Source organism: Lemur catta, chromosome 12 (assembly GCF_020740605.2).
Source record: "Lemur catta isolate mLemCat1 chromosome 12, mLemCat1.pri, whole genome shotgun sequence".
In the NCBI taxonomy this organism is placed as follows: domain Eukaryota; kingdom Metazoa; phylum Chordata; class Mammalia; order Primates; family Lemuridae; genus Lemur; species Lemur catta.
The window spans coordinates 45,709,227-45,725,110 of NC_059139.1; the positions used below are offsets into that span (position 1 = coordinate 45,709,227).

At 37.2% G+C, this 15,884-nt stretch overlaps 1 long non-coding RNA gene across 4 annotated transcripts in view; it reads right to left on the reverse strand.

Annotated features, from left to right (window-relative positions):
- The window catches only part of LOC123648398, a 71,633-nt gene that overhangs the window by 44,569 nt on the left and 11,180 nt on the right, over positions 1–15,884 (reverse strand). For 3 of the 4 annotated variants that reach the window (XR_006738615.1, XR_006738613.1, XR_006738612.1), the window contains 2 exons: positions 13,123–13,151; positions 9,248–9,359 (listed from right to left, as the gene is read on the reverse strand). This is a non-coding gene — a long non-coding RNA (uncharacterized LOC123648398). The remainder of the gene's footprint in view (positions 1–9,247; positions 9,360–13,122; positions 13,152–15,884) is intronic. The other variant, XR_006738614.1, reaches the window with a different exon arrangement.

Below are 15,884 nucleotides of genomic sequence, written 5' to 3' on the forward strand. Positions count from 1 at the left end.
GAGGCTGGGTAATTTATATAAGAAGGTTTATTTGGCTCACAGTTCTGCAGGCTGTACAAGAAGCACGGTGCCAGCATCTGCATCTGGTGAGGGCCTCAGGCTGCTTCCACTCACTGCGGAAGGAAAGGTGAGCTGGCATGTGCCCAGATCACAGAGACTACACAGTGAAAAAGGAAGCAAGAGAGTGGTGAGGAGGTGCCAGGCTCTTTTCAACAACCAACTCTCAGGGGAACTACTAGTAAGAACTCACTTACTCCCATGAGAATGGCACCAAGTCATTCATGAGGGATCCTCCCCAATGACCCAAACACCTCCCATTAAGCCCCACCTCCAACACTGGGAATCAAATTTCAACATGAGGTTTGGAGAATCAAATATCCAAACCATAGCAGCCTCATCCACCTCTCTTTCTCTTACTTCTATATCCAAGAACATACTTAATCCCCTCCCAAATCTGACAAGAAACACTGTAAAAATAAAAAGCAACACTATAATGGATGATGCCTTACAACCATTTGGAACAATTGAGAACAATTTTTCTGCATTTCACCTGACTATTCCACTTTTAGGGCTGTGAAAAGAACAACTGAGATTTTTGTGAAATAACAGTATCTTTAAAGCGGGCTCTTTTTGCCTTTTTCACAGGCAGGACTTGTTAAAAATTAATTGCTAACTCTATATAATCAGGATTCTCCAGAGAAACAGAACCAGGAGGAGATTTTATACATTGAGAGTAGGGATAGAAGGGAGAGAGAGAAGGAGGGAGGGAATGATGGAGAGAGATTCATTATTAATAACTGGCTTGCACTCTTGTGGAGAATGAAAAGTACCTTTATCTGCTATCTGCAAGCTGGAGACTCAGAAAAGCCAGTGGTGTAGTTCCAGTCAGAGTCAGAAGGCCTGAAACCAGGGGAGCTGATAATATGAATCCTAGTCCGAGGGCCAACGGCCAAAGAAGATAGATGAGATGTCCCAGCTCAAGCAGGCAGGCAGGAAGAAAAGAGGGTAGAATTCCTCCTTCCTCCGCTTTTGTTCTGTTCAGGCCCTCAACGGATTGAATGATGCCCACCCACATTGGAGAGGGCAATCTACCTACTCCACCGATTCAAATGCTAATCTCATCCAGAAACACCTTCACAGACAGACTCACAAATAATGTTTATTCCAGGCATCCTGTGGCCAGTCAAGTGGATATGTAAAATTAACCATCATACTCTAGATAATATAACTCTGTGAAAGTAAATATGTTCTCCTTATTTTAAAATGTTCCACTTTTACCATACTGGTTGGTTCTGCTAACTCATCAAGAATTTCTGAGCAGGTTGAGTTGTATTGGTTCAACTCCTGGTTTTAGAAATAATTTGCAAGAACAGCTATGAATGAATGTTCACAAACACACCTAAGTTACCCGTCCCCTTCTGCCTGGGATGCCCTTTCTCCTGGCCTCTCCATCTATTGAATTCTTACCCAGGATCCACCTAAGGAAATAACACACTATAAGGCTTTATAATGGACTGAAACATTTCCTGATATCTCCAATCCAAAATCAATTTTTTCTTAACTAGGTATCCGTGACTTATTTCCGTTGTAGTTCTTATTTGCCACAATTATATTTTTAGGGAGCCTGTCTCCCTTACTCCTCCTCATTGGCTACAAAAGTCCTAAAGGGCAGTACCATATCTTTTGCACATCTGTATCTTCACAGCACCTCATAAAGTATCTTAAATATATTAATCGTGCTATTTTAGCTGAAATGTATTAAATTGTAATAAATTGTACTTATGTACAAGTGCTTTCACCAAATACAATGCCACGGGCCTTTGTCAGGATTGGTACCACATGAATAACATCAGAGAACTCAAGTAATCATAAATGACTATCATTCTGATTTTCCTAAGATCGCCCCAGGTTCCTATAGCATTTTCACCTATATATTCACTCAAGAAACAGACTTTCTTCAATCTCCAGGTCATGACCACTGCTCTGCCTATCAGAAGCCTCATACTTACCTCTGTCTTCCCTTTGCCTCCTCACCCCAGACTCTACAACTTCAGGCTGTCACAGCTACTTAGTTTGCTAAGAACACTGACCAATTACATGTAATGTATTTTTTAAGACACTGTAATAACTAAAAAAAATGTAATACTAAACAAAAAATTTAATTTTAAAAAATTATCTTTGGAAGAAGGAGAGAATAGAGGAGACGGGTAAAAGCTATACTACTCTGAATATATTTTATTTTCCATATTTGACTTTGAAGACATATAAATATTTTAAGTAATTATAAAACAAAATTAAATTTAAAAATTAATTTATATAAAACAAAATTTTTTTAAAAATCACATAAATTATTTCAAGTGACTTTACAACACAATAATTTGATTGTATAATCTTAGTAGGATAGATCCTGAAGACAAAAAAGAACTGTATAACTAATCATAAGTTGTTTTCAGTAAATGTATTGTTGGAATGGTGCTGATACTGTTATTTTGGGGGGCATGTTTTGTGGGACAAAGTATATGAGCAATTATGTTGTTGGGCTTGCGAACCAATCAATTCCCTCATGGAGAAAGGAGATACAGATGACATAAGATTAGTAATGTTGGATAAAAACCCTGTAATCCTGAGTTTGAACTAGAAGTATCAGTATGAATTCATCATTCATTTTATTTTTTAAAAATTCCTAGCTCTGTCCACTGAAAAAGCCTAGAAACCTGACTGCAGTTTCAAAACACCATTTTCACTAAAACCACAAGATATCTTAGAGAAATAGCTGATTCCAAATCTGGGGCAGAAAATGTGCCTGATGAAGTTGGAATAGCATATTATACACTAAAAAGCAAGGAAACTATAAAAGACTAATGTGGTCCTGTACAAGGACTCAGGAGCCAACTTGACCGATATTCCCACTGGCTGAAGACGGGACAATTTGGGCACTAATATGGACTAAAATACATCAAATAAATTTAAACCCATGAATTCATAATTATACTAAAACAAACCTCACCAGTCATAATTTGGAGGATGCTGGAGAAACAATTCATTATTTTGAAAACTTGTAAATAAAGATAAAGAATCAAGCATAAGTCTTGATTTTTTATGCATACTATACCTCAGACCACAATAACCATCTTTTATAAAGAGAAGTTACTCTTTATAGAAATAGCCCAGTTAATAAAGAATAATACAATTTAAATATAACCATTTTATAAAACCTCATGAAATAATAGATTTGAGAAAAGATTTAACAGATGCTAACGTCACAAACAAGGGACATTACTGGGTCTGGTTAGGAGTACACAAGACCACATGCCAGGTAATGAAAGATAAATCTCTCAAGCCTACAGGAATACAAGGAACAGCAGAATATGTTAAAAAATAACTTAGAAATGGGTCTTACTCTATTCAGGCTGCCATCACAAAATATAATAAACTGACTGGCTTATAAACAACAGACAATTATTTCCCACAGTTCTGGAGGCTGGAAAGTCCAAGATCAATGTGTTGGCAAAATTGGTGTCTGGTGAGGGCCCACTTACTGGTTTATGGGCAGCCATCGTTTTACTGTCTCCTCTCCTGGTGGAAGGGACAAGGCATCTTTCTTGGGCCTCTTTTATAAGGGCACTAATCCCATTCATAAGGGCTCCACCTTCATGATCGAATCACCCCCAAAGCCCTAACCTCCTAATACCATCACCTTAGAGGTTAGAATTTCAACATATGAATTTGGGGGGTGAAGACATAAACATTCAGACCATAGCAGGATGCAGGAAACAAAATCCATACCATGAATTATTCTACAGAACAAAATGACCCAGTTTCTTCAATAAATAAATTGCAAAGGAAAAAAGGGGAGGAGGGGCAATTATAAATTAAAAGAGACTTAAGAAGTATACCAACTAATAGTTTGCGGACCTTGTTTGGATCATGATTCAAACAAACTCTGAAAAAAATAGAGATAATTAGAGAAATTTAAATAGTAACCATTTTATAATATTAAGAATTATTGTTCAAAATGATAGGATGTTTGGGATTTATTTCAAAATAATCTAGAAATGAGGGAAGTTGGGGATGGTACAGATAAAACTCAGTCACGAAATCACTGAAGCTGAGTTAATGGTTACCTAAGGATTCATTAGCTGTTCTTTCTACTTTGGATATGTTTGAAATTTTCCATAACAAAAAATTTTTAAAACTTTGTTTTAAAACTTGCTTTTCTACAACAAAAAGATTTTTTACAGTACCACTATAAAAAAGAGTACAATAACATTTCACACCTACAGTGAATGAGTCATGTAGAATCTTCAAATAGTACCAAAGATAGCATGCATGCATATGAGTAAACTCCTCAAGTTTTCTCAAGGTGGTCGGATATTTCGAGATAAAGAACACCACAGCCTGGAGGAAGTATACATTTAGTTCAGCACAAACTCACTAATCTCTACATTCTATGCAAAAATGTATCTTCAGATAGCTGTGCTCCAAACATACCGATCTCCATGTAACACCACTTCTGGAAGATTCTCATTCACTTATAATATTGATGATGATGTTGAACATCTCAGAAACAATGGTACTCATTCCCATGGGCCCCTTGTCAATGCTATGGTTTTCCTGGACATCTGTAGCTCAGTGTCTGGGCCCCTAATTTTAGACTTGCGGCCCAGCAAGTCTCAGCTACCAAGGTCCCTCACATTTGAGGCTGCAAAAATTTGTTACATAATTTTATACAGAAGACAAACATTCTTGGCTCCTCTTCTGTGATATTGTGATATTCTGCTCATCTCTCAAGGTCTTAGGTACACAAAAAGACTATAGCTACCTGACCAAGGCTGCTGGGTCTGGACCTGGGCCCAGGTTGGCAGCGGTGATGGTGACAGTAGCACAAAAGCAGCAGTAACAACAGCAGTGGCTTCAGTTGTGGGAGGATGGAGGGACTCTGCATGTAGGCATGGGACCCATGGTGAGAGACTGGCTTGCCCAGAAGTCCCTGGAGCCTGATTCTGTGGTGTCTGCACAAATATTAATTCTGGCCTGAGGCCAGGACAGGAACTTCCAGAAGACAGGTAGTAAACTTTGTCAATAAATTACTACAGAATAAAAGTGCACACGTGGACATTGCAAGAAAGCATATCAAGGAGTCATTAAGATCCTTTAAAGAGTTCAGAATTTCAGGTTTTGGAAACAGCTTCAACATTGGAAAGCACATATCCACAGGCCTAGAAATAGAAAACAAATTTGATGGAAAAGTACACTACTTTCATACGAAGCTTCAGATGAACAAATCATTAATGAAAGAGACAATTTTATTTGTTTGTTTGATTTTTGTTTTGAAACAGGGCCTCATTATGTTGCCCAGGCAGGAGACCAGTGGCTATTCTCAGGCACGATCACATTGCACTACAGCCTGGAATTCCTGAACTCAAGGGATCCTTGGGCCTCAACCTCCTGAGTGGCTGGGACTCCGGGCACTCACCACTGCACCAGGCTGAGACAATTTTAAAATTAATGTTTTCCTAATAATTGAAGATAGATTGGTAGAATACATAAGCCAGCATTCTGAATTTTATGAAAATCATGAAGCCACATTTAGTTTCTTATACAACCTCCGTAAGTTACAGGAAATGTCAAAGGAAACATTAAAATGCCTTTGTATAAATTTACATTTAAAATTAAAACTAATTCATATAAAGAATTAAATATTTTTAGAAAAATTGTTCTATAAGAATCATCAGTTCTACATATACTAAAATTTCTATTTCAAAATAATTTATCAGAAATTTATGCTTGGTGTAGTCACAGGCTATAAAATACTCTTAACAACTGCAAGAGCAATTGCATCAGCAGTAAGATCCTTGTCAAAATTTTAAATTATCAAAAATTATTTATAATCTGTCATTTTCCAAGAGAAACTAATGTCACTTTCAGTTGTATCAATTGAAAATAAAATTTTAAAAGTTTAAATTTTGATGATCTATTAAATACATTTGTGGAAAAGCAAGCCTGAAAAATCTTCTGATGAATCAAGATATCACATTAATTATTATTATTTGTCATATTATATACAATTATAATGCCAAAAAATATTTTGCACTTTGTAAGTTCTGTTACTCATATATCACTATTACCCCTACTATATTTTAAAGTAATAAAATATTTTTAAAGGAAAAGCTTTACTTATAATACTTTTAATGATACTTTTTTCCTACTCTTTGAACAGGGGCCCTGCCTTTTCATTTTAAAGCAGTTTTTAGACTCTTACATGGGAGAAAGGAAAAGTTATAACTCTTGCAAATGTTGAACCAATTCTTACAAGCCCAGCATTATAGAAGGTTCTAATTGGGCAAGAGGGGGTTAAAGACCAATAATTCCATTGTATAGATACCAAAACTGAGGGTCCAAACTGTGATTGTTTCCAGGTCACAAGTGATTTAGAGACATACTTGAGACTAAATTCCAAGTGTCTCAATTCTACCCATTATGATTTCTACCACCTGTTCATGCTGCTTGTATCAGTGCTCTAGGAATTCAGAAAGCACTCAAGGTGTTTAGAACGGAATGAAACTAGTATGGGTGATATTTTAATAAAGCTGAGAATCCAAAAAGGATTCCGAGACAACCTAGACCTACAGCATCATGACCCCATGCCCAAGAAATAAAGCGTGTTCAAAGGAGACAGAGCAATGGAAGGAAACAGGGCTATTGCCCACGCCACCTCCAGAAGCGGGAAGGCGAGAAGTACCCTGCCTTCCCCGTTTCTCCCTCCCTGCCTTCCATCGTTCACCACAGAGTCCCATTGGCAGAAATGAGCTAGAAGCCAGCTGACAGAAGAGCCTGGAAAACTCCGTCTGCAGGAGTGGGAGACAGAGCAGGTTAAAGGTAAGTAGTAGATCTGAAGGAAGGCAAACAAGCAAAGGACTGGCACACTGAATAAGCCAGGGCTAGAACCTCGGGTCTGAGTGCTACCTGAGAACCTAAAAAGTGCCAGTAGCCAGATATTACTGGCAGTTCTCAATTATTGAGATAATGCATTTAAATCCCTTAGACTTGAAGAGTCTGAGTCCCTTATAGGAAAAAAAAAGTTATCTATATAAGAGATAATTCAACTGCAGATATACTATCTCTGAGTCTTATGTGAAAAAGTTAGATATAGTTACTACATGCATGCACACAGTAAGTGGAGGTTATAAAATCATGATTATCATCATTACTATCACTATTGGTAGTAGTAAACAGGAAGACTTTTTTGTTTTTGTTTGTTTGTTTTTTTGAGACAGAGTCTCACTCAACCACCTGAGTTAGAATGCCGTGGCATCAGCCTAGCTCACAGCAACCTCAAACTCCTGAGCTCAAGGGATCCTCCTGCCTCAGCCTCCCCAGTAGCTGGGACTATAGGCATGTACCACCAGCCCCAGCTAATTTTTCTATTTTTAGTAGAGACGGTATCTCACTCTTGCTCAGGCTGGTCTTGAACTCCTAAGCTCAAGCTATCCTCCTGCCTCGGCCTCCCAGAGTGCTAGGATTACAGAAGTTAGCCACCACACCCAGCCCAGGAAGATGTTTTAAAATGATAAGAGAATCAGAGGAGTTTGTCAAAGGATGATGAGACCACCACTCAATATGGGAAATGTTAACAAGACAAAGCTGAATGTATTGCTGACTACAGCCAGCGAGAGCTAAGCCCGTCAGGCACAGTCTCTCCGAGCACAGCACACCGTTGGTCTTGTATAGGTTTTTTGTTTCCAGGAAGCATGAAGTGCTAGGAATTGGCAGACTTTCAGGGATGTGAGTGGGTTGACATCATCTGTAGAAGCATGGTTGCTCAGGTGAGACCGCTGTTGATTAGTTGGCACTCACAGGTATGCTTATTGGAGTGCATCTGTCTGTGTTGGGCTGACTCTCATGAGCGAGGGGCTTACTGGGGCAAGTTATTTTTGATCAACTGAATGAGTTTAAAAACTAGTTCTTGTGGCTACTTGTTTCCATTGCTACAGAAAAAAATCAGTCTTTTCCTATGTTTGTGGGAACTTTTTTATTTTTAGTCCTTCCTACTGGTCCTCGTTCAATTAAATTACAAGAAAAAACTTTTTTTTGAGACAGGGTCTCACTCTGTCTTCCAGGCTAGAGTGCAGTGGTGTATCATCATAGCTCACTGCAACCTCCCACTCCTGGGCTCAAGGGATCCTCCTTCCTCAGCCTCCTGAGTAGCTGAGACTAGAGACTTCACCACACACCCAGCTAATTTTTTTGTACTTTTTGTAGAGACGGGGTAGTGGGGAGGTCCTCACTATGTTGGCTCAGGCTGATCTCGAACTCTTGGCCTCAAACGATCCTCCCACCTCAGCCTCCCAAAGTGCGAGGATTATAGGAGAGCCACTGGGTCCAGCCAAGGAGAAAACATTAAAGGTTTTACGGATCTTTACCCCTGTTAGCCATTTTCCTTGCAAATGAGGTTTCTTTGGTGGAAATCTGATTTTCAGTTTACATGTTTATCAGTATGATTTTATTCTGGTTTTTGTCTTCGAATCATTTGTTAGGCCAGTGGCTGCATAAAAGCATTTAAGATTCTCTGCAATAGATATTGAACAACAGTGAGGCAAATAAGTATAACTGGCAGGGCCTGGCAGACATTTCAGAATAATGTGCCAAATTCCCAGACCTGATCACAAAGAAAAGTCTCAAAGATCAAACCTTGCCTTTTAGTTTAGAGACAGATTATTCCAATTCACCTGTAGGTTTAGATATAATACACAGCGTGGTAAAGAATCTTCCCTGGTTGGCCAAAAGAAAATCCAAGGCCACTCTATCACCTACAACTATTTGGTTTAAGGAATTTAAACTGGTTTAGTGTGCCTCATGGTTTGGGCTGTATTATTTACTACGTCAGCCAAAGTAATGGGAAAAATTTTTCCATTTCACTCCTATAGATAGGATCATTATTCTCAGGATTCTTCCCCTTGACAGTTTTATACTTTTGTACTCTTTGAAAGGAGATACAATCCATTTGGGATATTGGGGAACTGTATTAGTTAGCTATTGCTCTGTAAGAAATTATTCTAAATTTAGCAGCCTGAAAACAAGAATATCGTCTCATAAAGTTTCTGAGGGAAATAAATCTTAGAACAGCTTATCTGAGTGGTTCTGGATCAGTGTCTCATGAGGTTGCAGCCAAGATGTCAGCTAAGGCTGCCGTTCTTTAAAGGCTTGAATTGGGGTGTAGAATCTGCTTCCAAGAAGGCTCATTCACCTGGATGTTGACTGGAGGCCTCGGTTTCTCACTGGCTATTGGCAAGATGTCTCAGTTCCTTGCCACATGGGCCTTTCCATGGAGCCGCTCACAACATGGCAGCTGACTTCCCCTAGAATGGGAACAAGGCAGAAAATACAGTGTCTTTTATAACCTAACCTTGGAAATGATATACCATCACTATTGCCATACTTCACTGGTCACACAGACCAACCCTGGCACAATGTGGGAGGGGTACAATGTACAACAGCATAAATACCAAGAGACGAAAATCATTAGGGACCTTCTGATAATCATTCCAAAGTATCAATTACAGGTTAGGACTTGAGAAATGAATTACGGTTTTTAGAAATTTTCACTATTTAAGTACTCCCAGTCAATCAAGACAAATGAAAGTTTCTTTTTCCTCAAATCTTCCGCAATTTACTGTATATCCTCAAATTTGTCTTTCACTACCTTCTTTTGCCATCTGGCACAACCAGACATTTTTACTTCAAGATACAATTTTTCTCTTTTTTTTCTTATTGCAAGTCTTTGTTGTTTTTCAAATAACTTTAAAATTTTACTCTGTGGAATCTGATGTTCTATAGTAAAGAGAGTAATAGTAGATATAGTTGTTCCTGTAGAAATAGCGAAGTTGTACTGGACCCTTTGAGAGTTTAGAGGAAGGAGAGGGCTAATGTCTCCCTTGGAACAGCATCAGTGGACAGATTTTGAAGAGTTGTCCTTCTGTTTCTTAGCCAGTGTGGAACAATGATTCTTTTTATTACTATTGTTCTCTCAACACCTACATGTATCCTTATCACAGGCTCCCAATTTATAGAGAATAGACCTTTCTGGTTGTTTTTTAAGTAGAGAGGAAACACTGTACTGAATTTTAGCTTATTTACTTTCTAAGGCTCTGGAAATGTCTGGCCACATATTGAAAAAATTTGGCAACATTTCAATTTATTTTTTATTATTAAATTCCCTGTTTCAGAGTTGATCCCATTTACAGTAAGAGAAGATACAGTTCTCTACTTTAGCCATGGGTTTACGCTAGCTTCTTGAATATTTCCTGAAGTCTATTTTTCATCTTTACTTTGTTGACAAATTGAATCTTCTTAAATTCTTTTCTTTAAAATAATGTCTTCTTAAATTTCTTTATTGTAGTCAATATTTAAATTTTTGCTTCTGTTTGAAGGTAATTTATTTATTTTTTATTTTTTTTTTTTTTTGAGACAGAGTCTCGCTCTGTTGCCCAGGCTAGAGTGAGTGCTATGGCGTCAGCCTAGCTCACAGCAACCTCAAACTCCTGGGCTTAAACGATCCTACTGCCTCAGCCTCCCGAAGGTAATTTTTTAAAAAATTTATATAATTGGGTGACAAATCTTTTTTCCTATCTTTCTGCTCATTAAGCATTTTCCCTAGCTAAGAGACTAACAGTTAACTAGTTGATAGTTCAGTAGAGGGAATCAAACATGTAACAAATTACTGAATTCTGTAACAATTTTCTGCTTGTATTTTGAACATTTAGGAAAATCCCTAATTATGGCCCTTAACTTGACTCTAGATCAGAATTTTTAATTCATCCTTATGGTCTAGAAATTGTACAACATAATTGCTATTTCCCTGAGAAAAGAATAGCTCATGTAGAAGGTCAGGTAAAGCTGAGTAGAAAACAGAGAGAAATGTAATGAGGATAGGTTTCAAAAGGTTACAACTTCTTTGAGAGAGATTCTCTTGGAGTTAGAAATTTTTTTTGACAACTTAACATACCAGTTAAAGAAGATGACTATTGACTGTTTGGTATTTATCTCCTAAATTTTTAGAGTTTCTCTTAAAGATATTAATTTTAAAGATATGGACATGTCAAAATATGACATCATTATTCTAAGTCAATTTTTATTTTGGGGGATGAAACATTAGTATGGACAAACCCATAACACACCAGAAAAAGTAGCCATGACAGTCAGTCTACAGTGTGAGGTTTTGAAGGTTGTTTGGGTTCCTGAACCAAGAAAGAACCTATAAAAGGGCTATAGAGTCAACAACCTGGCAATCCTTGACTTTTGAGTAGGGATGAAACAAAGTGAGCTTCTTTCACAAATTAAGAAAAAGAGTGTTTTCCCTCATGAAGGTTTCTCAGTAGTCCTTAAACAAGGTTTGGCCAACCATTTTTTCACTAACTGTTTGATTATCTAATGGACCTCCAACCATCAGCCCTCAAGGCTGGCTTCATTGTGTTGGAAACATATCTGGCCTATGCTTCCATATGTTCCCTGTGGAACACTCACTTATATACTCAGTAGAAACAAATAATCCACGACAAAACAAAAACACAACAAGACTTTGTACGTATAGACATATAGCAGCAAAAGCAAGGCAAGCAGCAAGAGAATAAGCATGTTAATAGCAAAAAAATTATCAAATGGTGTACTTCCAATACAAAAGGTCTAGTTACCTTATACATAGATCTAAATAAAGACCTATTTGCCTACAGATCCTAGAATAACAAAATAAGTTCAACACTAAGAACTCAATGAAACTAGTCATAGATCAGATTATTGTTGAGACTAACTCACTTGGCAGCATATCTGAAGGGTAAATAGAATTTTGGCACAACGTGCCTAGTGGGTGCATCTGTTGGCCTAATGGTCCCCTGGAATGCTGCCAAATGAGGGGTTTTAAAACAATCTTGGTGGAACCTCCATAATTGTCAAAATTGAAACAGACCTTCACTCAATATCTAAAATAAAAAAACAAAGATAACCTATTTCATGTTATAGTAAGAGATGTGGGTCAGGTGCAGTCTTTTCAAGCAGAACAAATGACTGATTTTATATAATATTTTGGGGAAGCATAGAGTTCAGGAATTGGTCGACTCTCAGAAATGTAAGTAGGTTGACATCATCTGTAGAAGTGTGATTACTCAGCTGAGACTATTATTGATTGGGTCCCCTCAGAGACATGCTTATTGGAGTGAGTCTGTTCTTGATTGGTTGAGTTTCAGAAGTGAGAGATTGACACTGAGTGGTTGGGTTGTAAAATTGTGTTTACTGAGGCGAGCTGTTGTTTGATAGAACATATTTAAAACCAGTTATGGTGGCTACTCGTCACTATGGCTTCAGAATAGTCAGTCTTTTCCCATGTTTGTAAGAACTTTTTTTTCTCAAGTTCAAGAATAAGATAAAGAAAGAAAGAAAAAATAAGAGAAATATTGGGAGCTACACATGGCTGAGCATGGTAGAGCTCTGTCAAAAATGGTATAATTTACCACTCTGGAACAGGTATCAGCCTTTGAGTTAGATGGAGATGGTAAAATCTTTGGTATGAGTGAGATTCCTGTGTGTCAGGTTGTACTTTTTATGGTTGAACCAGTAGAAGAAGGAAAAAAGGGATTCTTCTGAAAGAGTTGCAGTTGAAGTCAGCACATATTTGGGTAATTTCAAAATTTCACTTCCTACTGGCATTATCTCTTATTGTGCACAATATTCCTTTTTAGTAAACATATTTGTAAACCATATATATATAAATCTGTTTAGAGGGTGTTCTGTATTCTGCTTTTACATTCTGTTACTTTTTTTTCTTCTTTATTTGATCATTAAGGCAGGGTTCCTGTCAGAGAACAATATGGTAAGTCATTTCTAGTTCTAATTTATGATATCTTCTTCATTTCCAAGGCAACTGGTTACTGTGTTATTTGTGACCACAGAGTTAGAACTTTATCATAGAACTAAATATTAGAGATAGTAATTCTAAATTTATTTTTGGAAAAGAAGAGAAAGGAAAAGATAGTATCAGTATGACTAACAGCTTGATCTCTGGATTCAGACAGATCTGGATTTAAGTCCTGGCTCCCCAACTTATGAATTGTATGGCCTGGGGCAACTTACTCAACTTCTCCAAGCTTCTGTGTTTTCACCTGTAAAATGGTAATAAAAAATAATACCTGTTCAGAGGATTCAAAGCAATAAATTATGTAGAGAGCTTAGTAGACATCTAATAAATAGGGTATATCATTTTTGTAATTAATAGGAAAAAAGTATGAAGAGACTTTATACTAAAATGCATGATTTATATGTCTTTCTTCCCTTGTTTCAATTTTGTTTCTACATAAATAAAAATTACTTTTAATATTTTGAAAAACTTTTCCTAACATTTACCACACAAAAATCTACTTAGCTCTTCACAGCCCTTTATGATAAGAAATACATTGGTAATTATGTTAATATACTTATGGTAAAAAATAGCCTCACTTGAATAAGGTAATAAGGATGGAAATATGAGGTCAAAGAAATGCATGAGTTCATTAAGTGTGGCTAAAGTACCCAGGGAGGATGGTAATTTGTACTTCTAAAGAATTTTCGCTCCAGCAACCCTGTCCATCTAATGACATAATATATGGAGCCATGAACCACTGCAGCAGAAAATGATGAAGTGTCCATTTGGAATAGGGACTCCTGGTCCTCACAATGGCTCAAATATGTAGGGACATAATGAGGACTGCAAAAGGACAAGTAATACTTTTGTAAAGTCCATGGCACATACCATTGCGTCCTGGGAAAATGAAAGCAAAGTTCTGAACAACTCTGGTTGAATAATTACCTAGTGAATGAGTATAGCATAATATATTTAACCATTCTCCTACTGTGGACCATGTACTTTTCCCCTGCATTTTTTCATTGTATATTATAAATGATGATACCACAAGCGTCTTTGTATACAGAGCTTTTTCTTCCGCTGAAGCAGTGTGGTACAATAATAATGAGTCCACACACAGAAGCAACAGTATCCAGTTTCAAATCCCAGCTCTACCATTGACCAACCATGTGATCTTAAGCAATTTATTTAACCTTTGTGTCCTTTGGTTTCCTCATGTGTAAAATGGGGATAATACGACTTCCTACTTCATATGGCTGCTGTGAAGATTAAATCAGTTAATACACTTAAAGCACTTAGAAAAGTGCCTGGCACTAAGTAAGCATTCTAGGTGTCACTATAAATGCTCCTCGACATCCCAGGGGGTTGCATCCTGATAAATTCATCGTAAGTTGAAAATATCTTAAGTTGAAAATGCGTGGCTGACTGGGAGTTGAGACTTGCTTTCCCTGCCCAGCATCGTCAAAGAAGTACAGCATATGCACCATCATAAAATCAACAATTCCCAAGTCGAACCATCATTAAGTCAGCACCAGTCTGTACTATTGATAGTTAAATTTTGACTTAGGATAAATATTCAGTTGTAAAAGGGCATTTATATATTTATGCTCTTAATATTTAATACTAAGTTGCTTTTTAAAATCACTGTACTGCATCAGTTTATATTGCTGTGACATACAAGGGTGGAGGGTGGAAGTGCAAGAGAGCACAAGAGGAAGCAAGAGATCAAACTTGCAGCCCCAAGCCCTTTTTAAATGGGCATTAATCCCATATGAGGGTGGAACATGAACACTTCCCATTAGGCCCCACCTCCCAACACAGTCACATTAGGGATTAAGTGTCCAACACATGCTTTTGGGAGGACATATTCAAACCATACCACTAGTTTTCTTACTAGTTCTTAAATTATGATCCCTTTCTTCATCATTTGGGTACTCTGAGTTCATCATATCTTAAACTTCTATGAAAACTAAGTTATCTATTCATTTGGTTACCCTGTACTTCATTTCTTTTTAACTTTTCCATATCCATTCTACTCATTTCCTTTAAAATCCTAGTATCTAGCAAGGATAATTCTTCCTAATTGTTCTTTCTTTCTTTGCTCTCAGATTACTATTTGATTGATAATTCTGTCCATTTATTTTACCAAAACAGTTTTGGAATTATTATTATTCAGTTTTATAAAGTATTCTTTAATTTTTAATGGGAAATTGCTAAATCTATTCATTAATTTGGGAAATATCTTTACTAACCATAATCATACTATGTCTCTGCATTTATTTGTTGTTGTTTTTCTTAATTCTTTCATTAAAGTTTTGGGGGTTTTTTGTTTGTTTGTTTAGAGAGAAACAGGGTCTCACTCTGTTGCCCAGGCTACAGTGCAGTGGCACAATCATAGCTCACTGTAACCTTGAACTCTAAGGCTCAATTGATCCTCCTGCCTCAGCCTCCCAAGTAGCTGAAGCTAAAGGCATCTGCCACCAGGCTCAGCTAATTTTTCTTATTTTTTTGTAGAGATGGGGTCTCACTATGTTGTTGCCTAGGCTGGGCTGAAACTCCTGGCCTCAAGCGATCCTCCTGCCTTGGCCTCCCAAAGTGCTAGGATTAGGTATGAGCCACCACATCCAGCCTAGAGTTTTTTTTATAGTTTACTTTATATGTCTTGAACATTCCACATTAATTTCCGTATATTTTTCTATTTTATAATTTACTGACATTGTGAATAAAATCTCTTTTCAGCTATCTTTTCTAATTGGTATATTTAGGAAAGATATGGGTATTTGCAGATTTATCTTGTATTTTCCCATTTCACTGAATGCTTTTAACATCTCTAGTAGCTTTTTGGGGGGTAGGATGGCTTATTTTGGGTCTTATATTTCTTCAAATAACATTCTTATGTCCTTTTTCCTCAATATTTAGTTCTTATTTCTTTTGGAGGTCCCACTGAGATGAAAAGAATTTTCAGCATTAAATTGGAGAATAATAGTTATACAAA